This window comes from Phyllopteryx taeniolatus, chromosome 21 (genome assembly GCF_024500385.1).
Source record: "Phyllopteryx taeniolatus isolate TA_2022b chromosome 21, UOR_Ptae_1.2, whole genome shotgun sequence".
In the NCBI taxonomy this organism is placed as follows: Eukaryota; Metazoa; Chordata; class Actinopteri; order Syngnathiformes; family Syngnathidae; genus Phyllopteryx; species Phyllopteryx taeniolatus.
The window spans coordinates 4562588-4579604 of NC_084522.1; positions in this window are offsets into that span (position 1 = coordinate 4562588).

Genomic DNA, 17017 nt, shown 5'->3' on the forward strand with positions numbered 1-17017 from the left:
AACAAAAACGTCACAAAAATGGATACACAGGTTAATTATGTACATTTAACATTTAATTGTTCTGCCTGTCACTATATGTTGCTGGCCTTGATAGTTAATGTGACATTATTTCTAGTAAAGAAATCAAATCGAATAATTTCTTGTGGCACTCCTGATGATCTCTCATGGCACATCATCATGTGCAGATGTGCCTAATATTATGTCCTGTCCATATATGGTCACAACGCTGCAAATACAATGCAGCCTCTCTCCGCGGACAGCACACAGAAAAGCCTTTTGTCTTGTCCGCATTTCTCGAAACAAAAAAAAAACAAACCAAAAAAAAAAAAAACAAAGTGAGGAGGATGAGGAGCTAAGAAACTTGGCACTTTCCCACTCCTTCTCATCCAGAAATATCCCAGCGAAGATTGCCCACTCGCATCCTGCCGGGAGCAACTTGTGTGTGGTGAACAATGAAAACCCAGCATGAGAGTCTGGACTACAACTACAACTACTACTACTACAATTCATACAAACAGAACCAGGATGCATAAGCAATCTACGACCGATTCTATAAGGACAAACCCTTCGTTGAAGTATGTATACTATACAGCGTCTTCAAATTACGACTACGCCATAGAAACGTCACGTCAGCCACTTGCTTACAAATATACTGTAGATCAAGCGGGCCTTTGAAGTCGGTGTTGACGGCTACGCTTAATAGCGACCATCCTGTCGACAGTCAAGAACACAAAAGGGCAAATTCTAATTTTACTCTGGTGTACCAACTGCTGTTTATTTGTTCTCATGTCAAGTGCTTTTCAGTGTTTGCCTGCACAGATGCCACCTTTAAAGTCGGCGAGTGCGCATGTATTTAAATGATCAGTATTATTTACAAGTACAACCCCAATTCCAATGAAGTTGTGTTAAACATAAACGCTGTGTTAAACATAAATAAAAACAGAATACAATGATTTGCAAATCATGTTCAACCAATATTTAATTGAATACATTACAAAGACAAGATATTTAATGTTCAAACTGATAAACTGTATTGTTTTTAGCAAATAATCATTAACTTTGAATTTTATGGCTGCAACACGTTCCAAATAAGCTGGGACAAGTGGCAAAAAAGACGGAGAAAGTTGAGGAATGCTCATCAAACACCTGTTTGGAACATCCCACAGGTGAACAGGCTAATTGGGAACAGGTGGGTGCCATGATTGGCTAGAAAAGGAGCTTCCCTGAATTGCTCAGTCATTCACAAGCAAAGATGGGGCGAGCTTCATCTCTTTGTGAACAGGTGCATGAGTAAATAGTCGAACAGTTTAAGGACAATGTTCCTCAATTGCAAGGACTTTAGGGATTTCATCATCTACGGTCTATAATATCATCAAAAGGTTCAGAGAATCTGGAGAAATCTCTGCATGTAAGCGACAAGGCCGAAAACCAACATTGAATGGCCGTGACCTTCGATCCCTCAGGGGGCACTGCATCAAAAACCGACACCAATGTGTAAAGAGTATCACCACATGGGCTCAGGAACACTTCAGAAAACCAATGTCAGTAAATGCAGTTCGGCGCTACATCCGTAAGTGCAACTTGAAACTCTACTATGTAAAGCAAAAGCCATTTATCAACAACACCCAGAAACGCCGCCGGCTTCTCTGGGCCCGAGCTCATCTAAGATGGACCGACGCAAAGTGGAAAAGTGTTCTGTGGTCCGACGAGTCCACATTTCAAATTGTTTTTGCAAATTGTGGACTTCGTGTCCTCCGGGCTAAAGAGGAAAAGAACCACCCGGACTGTTAGGGACGCAAAGTTCAAAAGCCAGCATCTATGATGGTATGGGGCTGTGTTAGTGCCAATGGCATGGGTAACTTACACATCTGTGAAGGCAGCATTAATACTGAAAGGTAAGTACAGGTTTTGGAGAAACATATGCTGCCATCCAAGCAACATCTTTTTCATGGACGCCCCTGCTTATTTCAGCGAGACAATGCCAAACCACATTCTGCACGTGTTACAACAGCGTGGCTTCGTAGTAAAAGAGTGCGGGTACTAGACTGGGCTGCCTGCAGTCCAGACCTGTCTCCCATTGAAAATGTGTGGCGCGTTATGAAGCGTAAAATACGACGACGGAGACCCCGGACCGTTGAACAGCTGAAGCTGTACATCAAGCAAGAATGGGAAAGAATTCCACCTACAAAGCTTCAACAATTAGTGTCCTCAGTTCCCAAACGTCTATTGAGTGTTGTTAAAAGAAAAGGTGATGTAACACAGTGGTAAATATGACCCTGTCCCAGCTTTTTTGGAACGTGTTGCAGCCATAACATTCTAAGTTAATGATTATTTGCTAAAAACAATAAAGTTCATCAGTTTGAACATTAAATATCTTGTCTTTGTAGTGTATTCAATTAAATATAGGTTGAACGTGATTTGCAAATCATTGTATTCTGTTTTTATTTATGTTGAACACAATGTCCCAACTTCATTGGAATTGGGGTCCAATGCATGCGGTAATAATAATATTGAGCCGATAAAATAATAATATTGTGTGGGCGAATGGCCCACCATCCATTTTTCAGTGGCCCGCGGCATTGACTAAAAATGAGCAACATTTCATAACACTGTGGTAAATAAAGATAATTTATTTTTAGGAGCAAAAACGGTTTGTTCCACTCTGCTCCGTGTCAAGATCCGATTTTGGAACATATCGCATTAATGATCGTCAAGTAACTGCTTTTAAAATGATCGGTGTACCACCGATTGCGAAATGTTTCGGTTCTGAATGTGGAGATGACATTCAGCTGCTGTTCAGCGCAGGGGCGGATCTATTCTAACTGGATACAGGGGCGCTGGCCGCCCCAAAATTTGGACAAATCTTTACACCTTTAACACAAAGCTGTGACCTATTACTTTTTCAAAATAACTACAACGTATAACCAATTTAGAATTGGTTGATTAATTCATTTGGGCATGTTTATTCGATTAAAGTTGAAGAATTTCAAAGCGGCCCTTGCATCCATCAATTTTTCTGTATTTGACCCTTGGAGGAAAACGTTTGGACACCCCCCGTATACACGAATCGACAGCCTGACATCTACATTATTGTCCGTTATGTGTGTATGCGAATGGACACACCTGACTAAGATCCTGAGTATGTACAAAGAGTGTGACGAGTGAATGCATTGTAGGCCCGTGTGCGTGTGTGGTCTTTTGTTTGTGTGTCCGTGTGTGTGTACTCAGCTAGAGATGTCATTCAAATCGCGCGAGTCTCTGCGGGGCTGCGATAAGCGTAAAGATCAAGATTTGGCGTTCTCCACTTTGGCTAATTTTCATAATTAATTAAAGCGGCTGGTAAACATTCGCATCACGCCGACTGATAAGCTTCCCCCGTTGTTCTCGGCGCCGGCTCGCCCGTCGGCTGCGAACTCATCAGCCATTGAAGTTGGGCGAAACGCCCGTTCACGCTTGTTTTCGCCGCCGCTGACAGCCTGGCAATCAACGTGATGAGCCTGATGTCGCCTTGATGATACACGCAATCAGACGCCTAATGTTCTTAAAAGTTTCATGGATGTTTTCGGAAGCATCTCTTCGGGAGGCGCTTCGTCCCCTTCTATTGCCAGTTTATTGAAGGGAGGCCCAAATCCATCTTTTTTTTTCCTTTTGTTTCACAATCCACTATGATTCAGGAGCTTCTTTATGAGCTGCAACAGCAGCTTTTACTCCTGGCATAAAAATCAACAATTCATAGCGCAAGGCAGCGAGGCCGAAAGAAAAAGCGGCGCAAGGGAGGCGTTCAAACATTGAACCATGAAGAAAGTTCTGCGGAAAGCTCCATTTGACTGCAGTGAGCCATTAAACGCCTCTTTTGGGACTTAAGAATATTATATGAAGGTTCTCCCTTGTCCCAAAATTTGACGATGAATAAGAAATACAAAATAACTCCACACTCGTTCCCCACTGAAATGCATGGCGATGCCTTTAATCCCTTCCAGCCCCACAAAAACACGGACAAAAATGTTTGTTACGTTTTTAATTTCAAAAATAACATTATTACCGAGAATGCAAAGAATTCAAGTTTCTGCATCATGATTTCATGTTCGATTGCCCATTTGACACTGCGCTCCTGGTGTGCACGCCGAGGCCACCAGAGGGCACTATAATAATGACATAAACAAAGAAGAATCTCACAATTAAGTGACTCGGTAAGCACATTTTGCAGAGGATAAAGAATATATGCTCTTAAGTATTGTTATATTGTCGATGTACATGTTTTGCTGCACTGTTTGTGCAGTGGTTAAATACGCAACGTGTAATTCCCTGTGTTTTATGTTTAAACTTCAACTGGCAATGGCAATAAAACGTTGCCGAAAAAGTGACGAGACAGGGATAAAAAAAATAAATAAATAAAAAAAACACAGACTTGCAGTGTTTGCTTTGTGCGCTCCAGCGAGTGTGGACTGCGGCTGTCGGGATTAAGGCAAAGTAATGAAGAGCGAGGGGAGAGGCTGGCTTGGGGCGTCGCTGCACTGGATCAATGCGATGTGCACACAAGTGTTGGACTGCAACACAGCGGCGAGCTAGTGACTGAGTGCCTTTTCGTGACTGACTCTGCCCGTTTCACTAGCATGCACAAGTCCTGGCATTGGCTGCAACCTCGATGATAAATATAAAGACAGCCCATCCATTTTAATTGTGCAGTTTCCCCCACGGTAATTGACAGCGTAATTAAGACTCACCGGAACCATCCGAGGCGCTAGTGCGGGCGGTAGGCGACATAGAAGGGGAAAAAAAAGGGAACAAAAGTAAAAAAAAGCTTTGTTGTCTACTGTTGCAATTCCATTTAAAAGACAAATATGCGCACACGTGGGAGCACCGGCAGATGACGAATTGGCCTTTCCGCAAACGTTTATTGTGTAACACGGACACACAAAGGCCGCCGTCGCTTTTGCACAGGCTTCGCAAAATGTTAGCCACGGTGAAGAGCCCTTCGACGTCACCGGTTAGCCATCGGCCGATCCATCCACGTCCTTTATCCGAGAGGAGACATAGGGCAAAGCGGAGACTGTGGCGCAATATGTAATAACACAACATTATTACATCATATTATATTTAATTCGGAGACGTCTGCACAGCAGAACCTGAGAAGCGTCGCTCGTTCCGGTGACGTTAACCCGCAATAAGAACGGAAGAGAGCAAATCAACAGTTAGCTAGTCAAGCGCCCCCCCCCCGTTCGCACAACATCAAGGTGGTCCCGGGAGGGAAAGGAGCGGGAGGGGAGCCGGGTCCGCCGAGGCCTCACGGGGACGGCACGAATACATTACTGTCAACACCGCCGCAACGACCGCAAAGTAGCGTTAAGCACCAACGTTTTATCACAACTACACAACTCCCCCGCTGTGGAAAAAATTAAAAATAAAAAAACTGCGTGTGCAACTTGTTGAATATTTGAAGAGCTCTTGTTTAATGCTCCCCGAATTGTGATGATCACGACTTTAAAACAAACTCCTTCTCCTCCTTTTTCTTCATATAGTTGCACCAAACAACATCTGCCCATCGACTTTCATGTGAAAAGCGGGGAACGTTTTGCCCGTAGCGGCTCCTTTGATGCTGTTAAATGCATCAATTAAACATGTTGGCCCGTGCTTTATTTTAAAACCGCAATGAGAAGGTTGACGAAGTGCACAATGAGGGCATCAATGAGCTCGATGCTGTAATGAGTTATCGCCTGTGTCAAAGACGTACCCGTGTGTAAAGTGTAAAAAAAAAATGTATTTTTAAATCCCTCTTTCCTTTATGCTTACTTGTGTCTGGCCCACTTTTCTGCTTAAAAGGCTCCCGGGACGGAGGAGGCGAAGCGAGGGCTGTGAAGTCCTGAGAGGAATTGTAAATCTCAGCACAAGGAAGATGCAGAAAAAAAGGGAGTCGCTGACATATATAGTAAGAAGGTAAGAGCCTGGGAGAAAAGAAGGTTGGGGCGTTCCATGCGACGAGTGTGAAAGTGCTTCAACAAACTCTGAGGCCAAATTGCGAGCGCGCATTTTTTATAGAAATGAAAAGACGACATACGAGGCGGAAGGTAGATGGTGTGTGTCACCGCAAATTTGTTTATGAACCAGAGCGGAACGGCGCTGGGGAGGCGGAGCGCCGGTTATAAAAAAAAAAAAAAACGGAAAAAGGAAGGAATGCAATGATGCTGCAATGAGAGAAAAGGTGTCGCGATGATTGAACGGCTTGAGAAAAGCAATGAAAATCGAACAATGTCAGCAAAAGAGGAGAAGCAGGACGCTTCACTGACTTCTTTGCTTTAGATTAAAACCAAAAACTGAGATTTTACTGCAGGGAAGATATCAGGTCATTGGCCAGTTGGTGTCCCTGTTTTGGTCATTGGCCTGTCAGAGTCTCTCCATATCATTGGTCAGTCCATGCGTAAACAACGCATCTCTGAACGGAACGTAATTACACGTACTCTCTATTTTTATTTTCCTGATGGGAAAACGGAGGCGACAAAAGCACAGTTGAGCTTAAGATGAAGAACATTCCAGAAAAACATCAATAGAAAATCCAGTTTATAGCACATACTGTATCTATATACTTGTTCAAGTGTGTTGTCATTTGCACACCTCAGCGCGCTTGACTTTTTCTTAATGAGCCTTTTCCTTACAATTGGGCCTATTAGGCGTCCGTTCTTTGTCCATGCCTCCTCCTCGGGGGATTAAACACACAGAATCGCCGCGAACGATCTTTCGATGTGCGAGAAAAGTCATCGGCCGCTCGATATCATTAGCAAATCTCTCGGCGCGCTGCGGCGTCATTATGCGGCGATCGAAGCACGTCGAGGCGTTTTACGGTTTAATGGCGGCGGCGGCGGAACACGGCGGCGTTAGCGAGGGTCAAGCATGGATCAACGTCACTGTGCTCGCCATTAGCGTTGGCGAATCCATCTTCAAGGCTCATTTACGTGCAATCATTCTACATTGGAGACGTGGTTATGGACTTGTGTGTGTGCGTGTGTGTGTGTGTGAGACCCTCGCCGCACTCCGCCTCATTATGCACTGCAAACATACTGTACAGTCATTGCAGTTAATTAATTAAGGCGACACGCATTGCATTTCAATTTAGGATACTTTTTGCCGGCATTTCCGTGTTATTGGCAAGTCATCGCACTCTCATCTCAGAGCGAAATGCGATATGTTGTTCACGCACATATTTGCTGGCATTTATGAAACTCGTAAAGCGCCGACTTCGACGGCTCGCTGTCCGATGGTCAAGTGTGCGTCGGAGAGTCCTTTTTTTTGGGGGGGGGGGGGGCAGCTAATTGAGACGCAGCACGTTTGTCCCACGCTGAAGGCCTTAATATCTTATCGATCGCCGCGCCTCGTTTATGTCACGCTTGACGGCTCGTGATCAATCCGGCCTTGGCACTTTGATTGATTACCGATACGCTGTCCCCCGCATCGATCGGATTGGGGAGGATGCAGGGGGGGGCTATGCTTAGATGCTTAGAATAATGTTCCCTAAACGGGCGCGGGATGAAGAACAATGTGCTGAGGTGCTGGGACGGTTATTGCCGCGGGCTCTTCCTTGCACGCCACGCTCCTTCCCGTCCCTGCTCATTATCCTTCCCGAACTTCTTGACTTGTCATTTTCTTTTCCTCTTCTGTGCATTGCGTCTTTTCTATGTGCGTGTGTGTGGTTACGCGTGTGTGTGTGTGTGTGTTGCCGTGTGCCCTGGTAGCGCCCGACGTTTCACTCCATCCATCTCTGTCTGTGTGCAGCGTCTCCCCCTCCCCCCTCCTCGCTGCCTTTTTCATATCCTCCCGAGTTTCTCCTTGACCCGCGCTGAAATGTGCCGTTTTTGCCAATGCGCGTTTTCGCATTTGTGTGTTACATAACGTTTATAGCATTTCATTGAGAATACAGTGAACCCACCGCTATATGACGGTTCATCGAATTCAGCATGCTCGGCACCACTGAGTTCGACTGGAAGAGATATAGAATAATTAAGAAGCAAGAAGAAGAGGCAGAGAAGGTCCCCAACTACGCTCCAGTCGTTGTTCCCACAGAGCAGAGTGAATATATGCCTGTGAGCATTGTTGAATGCTCTGTTTGTATGCGTTGCTACTCCAGGTGTGCGTTAAGGTACCAGTTGTTTCAATCTTAATAATTACCGTAATATCTATGCTCATTTCTGTCGGCCCATCTGTGACGTTTCGCATTATATATTAGCATTACGCTAGCGGACTATATTGAAACAATTGGTGTTCCGTTGTCAGTTTTTAACTAACTTGAAGCGGGCGTGATAAATAAACAGCTTGGCGCGAGCACGCTAGGCCTCTTATTTGTACAAATGTGCGAGCAAGAGGGGTTAAGTAAATATTGGAAATTTGTGTTTTAATAAGTTAAAATGTTTTTTATGCAGATGGGACATTTTTTTTTTGTATATGGTCTCTCTATAGCGCTGATTTTCACCTATCACGGGTGGCTCTGGAACGTGTATTCATGTTTGATTTTCTTTTTTAATAACCAATCTTCACTACTCACTGAAACACCGATTCGCTGTTTTTGTGCTCTTGCAATAACGCTCCAAGATTTCACGAGAGGGTCTCAGGGAGCTGGTTAAAAGTCAATGTAAAAATACATTTAAATTCAATTCTGAGTTAACAATTATTTATTTAAACATTAATTTGTATGTACTGTGTCTATTTTTATTGGCATTTAAATGTCTCTACACTGCCACCATAAAATAAAATGACATTAAAATAAAATCAAAATCCTAGTCAAAATTAAAATTCTTAAAAATTTGATGAAATTGTCTTGCTTTCTCACTGTGAGGTGCGCGCACTCACGGCTGACAATGAGGCACTCTAAGGGGCCTCATGAATAAAATACTTTTATATATCAAATATAGATTTAAGAATTAAAAAACTCATAAAATGTCCATTATTGACTGCAGAACGAAACACGAAAGAGCAAAGGACATCATTTGAAGCCGAGCAGACCAAAAAGTCCAGCTGCTTTTTTGTTAGCGCTCTTTTTTTGCTCTCGACGTCTGTCTTCCGAGCTTCAGAGGAGGGCCAATTAAAGCACATCCCCGGTTCCTCCTCGGCTCAAGCGAGCCCCTCTCCAGGGCCGCTAATTAAACACAACCCTTCCTTTTCTCTTCTCTCCCGTCTTTTCTTCCTCCATCTGCCACCTCCTCTGCCTCAACGCAACCTCCCGTCCACCAATTTCCCCGTCCTCCTCGGCTATTCGTCACACCGCAGGGGCTTGATGTCCGCCCCGGGACGGCCGCCCGAGTCAATCTGTACAAAGCAGCGGGCTTGTTATTCTCTGCTGATGCTGTTCTACCGCTGGCCTGTATCCACCGTCCGGCCGCGGCCGCTGACAGGCAGCCCTGCTAATGGGGGTGTCATGTTAGTCCCAGTTGTGCTCCTTTCACTTTCCCCGTACAGCCTCATCACCGGCGCCGTCCGAGCCGAGAGACGTCAGTGATGTCACGTCCGTTGTTATGTAGACGTCCTTTGACTACACAGAGCGGTTAGTATCATGTCATGCCTGACGGACCATTACTTACTTTACACACCCCTCCCCTACCCATTAAACAGGCCCCGTTTTGCCAGTACAGTCCAACCCCCGCATACTATACCATAGTATATACAGCTATTCCATACATGGAGACGAGCCCAGCTCCTCAGTATGGCAGTCATATTAGTCATTCTTCGCAGAGGATAAAGAATATATGCAAGTATTGTTATAATACCCATCTACCTGTATTGATCCACCGTTTCTATACTGTATATGAAAATATCCTTTTAAATCCACTTAAAGAGTTATCACAGCGCAACACCGATGTTATTTGTTTGCCCATCTATGGCATTTCCGAATATGTGTTAGCATTAAGCTAGCAGACAAGGCAAATTTATGTGGTTGTTTTAAATGCACGTGTAATTCTCTGTTAACTGTTTAGTTTGACTGTGTACTTCATAAAATGTGAAAACACAAAAATGTTTTTACTACACCGTTGTCATTTAAATGTCCACTTCTCGGCAAACATGGGGTAGGGGGGTGGGGGGGCAAAAGAGCAAATGTTTTCTTATTGCATTGTTTGCCCCGCCTCCATGCAGAGCAAATGGAGCCCAGATGAGCGTTATTTTCATGTTCAGGGCTCCTCTGAGGGCCTCAATAAAGGGGCCAAATATCTCACAGGCAAGCCTTCCATTTGCAGGGCAAAATAAATGCCTCCCCGCAGACAGAAGGGGCGCAGATGCTCATTGTGATTCATGCGCCACCGCCGCAAAATCACTCTGAACCGATGGAGGTAATTAGAATGCTCTTTTGTTAATGGGCCTCCAGCAGAAAAACACATTGGAACACACCAGGCGCATCTCCGGCTGCACTTGCGCTAGGGAAAGATATAGACAAAAGTATTGCGACACCTACAGAGAGTGAAATTGTAAGAAAAAAAAAAAAAAAAAAAGAGGAGTCCCTGTGCAGTTAACAGCTTCTGGGAAGACTTTCCTCAAGATCTTGGTGTGTGTGCGTGTGTCTCTGAGGGAATTTGTGCTGTAGTTCATCCCCAGAGTTCTTCGACACCAAACTCGGGGGGGGGGGGGGGGACCCAAGATGGACCCAAAAGCGATACCACGAAGCATTCAGACAACCTTTTCTGGGGGAAAAAAAAATATGCTACTGTTCAGGGGTATCGAACTGAGGAGAGGTGGACTGTATATGTCGAGCTTGTGATGTGGTATCGGTGTGTACAGTGTCGGAGAAACTTTAGTCCCGATCATGTGATTTTTTTTTTTCGAGTAGCGCTACTGTACAGAGGTACAGTAGCCACAGGTACCTGCCCATGATGCATCCCTTGTTTTTTTATTTTTTTTTATTCAGTGGTTCACTTCTTACACCGGCTTGACAATTAGGAATGTTAAATGGTTACTTTGAAATAATCTGTACAGTTAAAAAAAAAAAAAAAGGTTTAATGAATTCAATTTAAACCTTTTCATATGTGAATTATTGTTTTGAATTGAGAACTAGCAAGTCAACCAGTGACACGGCGATATCGGAGAAGCTGAAATTCCTTATCCGATGCCCTGGGAATCATGTAATCTCTGAAAATAATGGTTTTGAGATAAACCCGAGACGTAACACTTTCTTGTTCACGGAGCAGAACGGTGTGTACTCAGCGAGGTCCAGTAAATAGACACATCCCGGTAGACCGAGATGGCGTGGCGAGAGATTGTTCTCTGCTCTTGCTTTGTCCACAATTGATTGAAAAGAGGTTTTGTTTTCATGACGCCTCCCTTTGCCCCCCAGCCTTCCCACCGGGCCTCCAAGCAAAACTACTCCCACATCTCCCATCCCACTCCCCTCTAATTCTGTCATCTCACCCCCTACTCTCTTCTTGCAACTCCCAACTGTTGCTCTACATGGACAGCAATGTATTCACAATGTATTCCTCTTCCAGTCCGGGAAGTCCAAAATACAATACTGTCTCACAGAAAGTGCAGAAAAATACAGTTATAGGTGAGCGTTTCAGCCAATATATAAGTTAAGATCAACTGTACATAAAAATTGTCAAGTAGGTGTGTTGGCAAATGGCGAAGGGCCCAATGAAGCAATTATCTATGAAGCGAGACAGCCTGCTTGAGCCAGCGGTGCAAGCATTGCCGAGGAGAGACGGCGGCGGCTTTGACAGCTAATTCAAAGAGGAGAGGCTAAAAGCATTAAACGGCCAGATAACCGCAGCTCGTCACCGCTCGGGAGAACGCCGCAACAACAGCGGCGATATGTCACCCGTGTCAGGAAAGATTATAGTTTTTATGTGCCTGCCTTCCATCCATCCTGCGATCTTTCTCCTATGATAACCACAGCGCTCGCTGATGGTGGACATTTTGTTTTCTTTCCCTGTCGCGTCTTTGCCCTGCTGTACGACTGTTTAATAGCGCCTAAATGCTGCAATTTGTTTTCTTTTTTAAGGGGGGGGGGGGGGGGGGGGGGGGGGGGGTATCGGTAATTAGTTTCTCGCACTTTCAAGCTCCATCTGTGTCACTCGCGGGGATGTGTGATGTCCCGCCCACCTCGTAGAGACCATTTAAATAGGGACCCAGCCTTGCCGGCGTAAAAAAACACGCATGTAATTGACGAGCCTATGAAAAAAACAGAATCTTTATAATTGGCTAGATTAGTTTAAACCCGTAAATATACCACAAGCAATCATCCTAAAACTCTTTAATATCATTTCAAATTTATCTTACAACATATCCCCTTAAAAATGAAAAAACGACTCGCAAATGATTTGACGCACCCGGACTGCTCTCCATAATTTCCAGGAACAACCCAGGCTAAACTTGCGAACATACAAAGATGATCTTTCTCAGTCGTGATGTGTCACTTCAACAATACTTCCTTGACACCAATTACTATTTTACTAGTAGCCAGGGCTTTGGCGCCATCTTTGTGGCATCTCAAGGCATTACAGAAAGAGCACAAAAATACACGAATAGGTGAGTGCGAATAGCTTCATGTGCATAGGCAAGGGTTTCCTGTAGTTACGTTATACTACGATTAATAATTATATATTATACGGTATTATAAACAACTGTAAATAGACTGTGCCCATCTACAGCCATGCATTTCAACGTTCGTTCCAATTTAGTAGAATTTTGTACCAAAAATTGGACACTTCTCGAATTAATCAAACATAATGAAATAAAATTAAATACAAATTAAACATAATCAAATGCCTATTTTCTCCCTCTTAACCATGAAATATAATACTTCTTTAGAAATGTTTTTTTTTTTTACATATTTGTGTTACTCCTTATCCCAAATAAACTTTATTTTCTTAAAAATAACAACAATTTAGGTTAAATTCACACTTTAGTCATGTCCGTGGGTTTTCACTCAGCCCTATTAGCCTACACATTACCCTCCTCTGAAAAATCCCACATATTCAATGATTATTTCAGCTATGTTTAAGTTTATTTTGAGCGTTACATCAAGCAAACGGCACCGATTGGGTGAAATTGCCCATATAGCTAGCTAAAGGTAAGTTTGCCTCCTAAAAATGGTGTCATTTTTGACTTTGACATGTCCTCCGAAGTCTTGCCCCCCAAAATTATATACATGGAAAAAAAAGGAAAAACAAATCAAAAATATTGAGTCAAATGTTGATATGATTGCATTCTAAATTCTCCTGCGATCGCTACAAACCTGTACACAGCTCTGTGTCTCTTTCTAGCAACAATCAACACAATGAAAGACGACATGTTGCCATGCATTATTCATGGTTTTTTTTTTCCCCCCTCCTCGACCATTTGACAAGCATCACACTCAAATGTGTTTGTGGATTACAAGCAGTGGAAAGTCTGTGTGCGTGTGTGTGTGTGTTGGGGGGGGGGGCGGGGTGTCTATAGCGCCTATCTCTCATGCAAAGAGGCTCTTTAGCAGACACAAGGGAAGAGCTTTAGTTCATAAGCTCTCATTCGCCATGTTGTCCGTCCCGGGGGAGGCTAAGTAGCCCTCGCGAGTGGTCAATATGTCAGACGGCGCCGTAATCCCCCATGATGAATCTACGCGGCCCGGCCAATTAATAACGCTCGGATCGTTAGAGCCCTTGCGATTGATCACTTTCATTTCGGAGGGGCGTCGCCACCGCGAGACCTGAGAGGAGCGGCCCGTAAAGATCGGTCACGCCGATCAATAGCGGCCGTCCGCACGTCCGGACGCCCTCTCGCGGCTTTCGTACGGCTGGTTTAAAGCGGCCGACGGTGAACCAGAGGCCTTGTTCTACATAAAGAGAGCAGTCAGACGCTTCGACCGCCGCCGCCCGCCATGCCGAAGACGTGCGCTGATGTTTTTAAAAGATCTCTCTGAAAGGATCCTGCCACGACTGAAAATGAAGATGGAGCGCTCAGTCTATCCTGAAATTGATTTAGAACAGACCACTCACAGAGCTCTCGCACATACACACACACGCACACACACGCATCGCTGTGTGAAAGTACGATTTCATTCGGTTGGAGCCGTGGGGGTTGCTCTGGTTCAGTAGCCAGTGGTGGCTTCGCCCAAGGTAAGCAGAGCTGCGTTTCTCGGATGTACAGATTAGCCCCTCGAAAGCCGAGCGCGCAGTTTGATGCGTTATCAATATCGACGCATTTTGTCTCGAGCAACAAAAACATCGGCGGCTCTGTCGGTCAGTGTTGTGTCAGTTGTCAACGCGTTCGTTATGAAGCCCAGCAGCTCGCCCCCCCCCTGCTGCTTTCATCCGCACACGTTCACCTGATGAGTCCTGATACTCATTTAAACAAGCACCAAACTGGCAATCACGCCCAACGACCACACCCGAAGACGGATCAATACAGCTCAGCGGCGACACGGACAAGTCCAAACATGTTCAAACCAGGGTCGGATCGATGCCTGGCCCATTAGGGAAAGGGGGGGGGGGGGTTCCTTTTTATTTTTTTATCAGGAGAAGTGCTCAGGCAAGGCCGCCTAATGCTTTGTGAGGCACTTAAGGAAATGAAGTCAAGTGAGGCCCACCAAAGACGTGTCAAGGATGTATTCCAAAATGTCACGTGAGATGACATGATTGGCTGCAAGTGACCACATCAGGAGTTTCAGTTTAACAGGACTTGAAGGTAAATGTATTAAACAACTGCAGGGCAGAAGACAGCAGAACCTCGAAAGGGACAATGTGGTGCGCCCCTTCCTTTGCGATTTACAAACGCTTACAAAAGAAACACAATAGCATTGTTTCTAACAAAATCTCTCGTTTATAAAACAACAACACTCAATTTAAAACTGTAATGAAAATGTTACAAATTAAATGACTATACCTTAAAATATAAAAATGAAGTCTCCTATGCATGTATACTGTACCATAGAGTATTTTTTTTCTTTTCTAGTCTTCAAATTCGTAGCGTATATTAAGCTAAAGTAGACACTGACTGTATAGTTTTAAGCTCCACAAATGATCTATAACAGTTGACACTCCTCTTACCTGCGCTAATGGTGTCAGAGTGACGGATGAAGTCAAATGTTGTCGTTCTTATCTTTGACTAGCATGTTGCTATTCTCTTTTTGCCCCCCGGTTTTTAATAAAAACATCGTCCTTGAGTGTTGAATTCAAATGCAATCGTTCTAACATCTCCAAGTCCAAGTTGCAAACCTGGCAACCTGCCATTTAAAATTTACTTGATTTTTTTTAAACTTCTATTCCGTTGGAATATTAGTTCGGAAGTAGCGCTTTTTGTATATTTAGAAAAAATGAACAGTAATAACTAGTTTTAATTTAATCACAGCATATTGGAAGTGTATTTTTTATGCCCTTAGCATCTGTGTATGTTGCCCATTCACTGATGCTGGTAGAGTTTTCTGGAGTTTGACGATATATAGCGCTACTTTGTCACGTCTTTCTTGTGTGTTTGAGTCACGAAAATATATCGGAATATAACCCACTGGGTCATCGCAGGGCATTTTCAACGCTGCGACAACGAGGCGCTCTAAAGCGGCCATGCCAGCACGGAGTTCCTGTCACGTGGGAATTTTCTTTTTTTTAGCTCACTCTTCCGCCTTTTCTCCGTGACATGCGTGTACTCGTGGCCGACGACGAGGAACTCTAAAGCGGCCACGCCAGCCCGAAGCCTCGGGCCACACGCTGTCTGTCAAGTTGGACTTTTAAAAAAAAATGTATTAAAAATCCCTCCACCTTGCTCTTTTGTATCCCTCTGCGTGACGTGCACGCACTCATGGCCGACAACAAGGCGCTCTAAAGCCACGACACCAGCAGCAAAAAAAAACACAAAAAAGAAAACACTGCCAGAGTTAATCCATACGCCTGTTGCCTAATGATTCTTAATGTTTGTCGAGTCGCAAACAAATGTCGCTTTGATGCTGATGATTACTTTTCTGACTATCATGTCTAAAAAATAAAAATAAAAAAGAATACCTAATCCTGCGCAAGGTGCTCGCACGTGTCGATTTTATCACTTTTGAATTCACTTCACGGCTTTTCCGTCGCGCTCCGGCGATTTTAATGCGACGTGTAACACGACGGCTCTGAAGTTTCATTTACGTCTCCGTTTGGTCCTGCGCCGCCAATTCTCCCTGGCTAAGCGGCAGCACTCCGATACGAGAATGTGATTATTTTAGATTTGAAGTGAGAGCAAGTGCGCGTGTACAATTTTTTTGGAACTGCCGTTTTAGATCAGACGCCATTGTTTTGCGAGCTGATGTGTGAGGATCTTGCACAGGGGAAATTGCCTAAATAATTCAGAGCATTCACCTAAAAGTTGTGAGTCATAGGAGGCGACGGACCATTTCATATTTTCGGTAACTAAATAATACATTTTCGGGGGATGCATTATTCATACGTTAATTTATCTCAGGTTTATTATACCACAGATTCGGACGATCTAATTCGACTTCTCGGTGCAAAAAGCTTTCTCATTCCCCATCGCACTCTATCAAGGTTTCTTGTATAAGGCGCACCCCCGCTGTGCCGACGACACCCAGACATAAATACCCTTCTCTCTCTCCTCAGCGGTCTGACCTTCTTCCTCGCCTCGCTCGCCCTTTTTGTACGTTCTCATCCAGTCACTCTCGTCTCACCTTTTACCCTTTAAAAGCCCCCCCCACCCCACCTTCCTCCCCTCTCACTGCTGGTAAATCTCCTCCACCTTCCTGCACATCCCGCCAGCCCCGTTCTCCTCCGTCCCACACCGCGTCGGCACCTTTCAGTCCATTTTAAAAGCTCACTTTTGCCGTACTTCGTAACGTCTACGGTGCCAATTGCGTTTAAAGTATTCCAGACGTCCCGAAGAACAACGAACGCTTTCGTTCGTTTTCATTCATTGTGAGACGAAACCAAAAGGAGGCAAATTCGCTGCCGACCAATTGATTTTGTATTATTGAACAACAAAATGTGCGTGTGAGCTGCAAGCATAATTTTTGCCCACGTGAGGTCGCCATCCTCACATTCAACACTGTAACATCTGTGACGTTTTGTGTGTGCGGCTTTAAAAG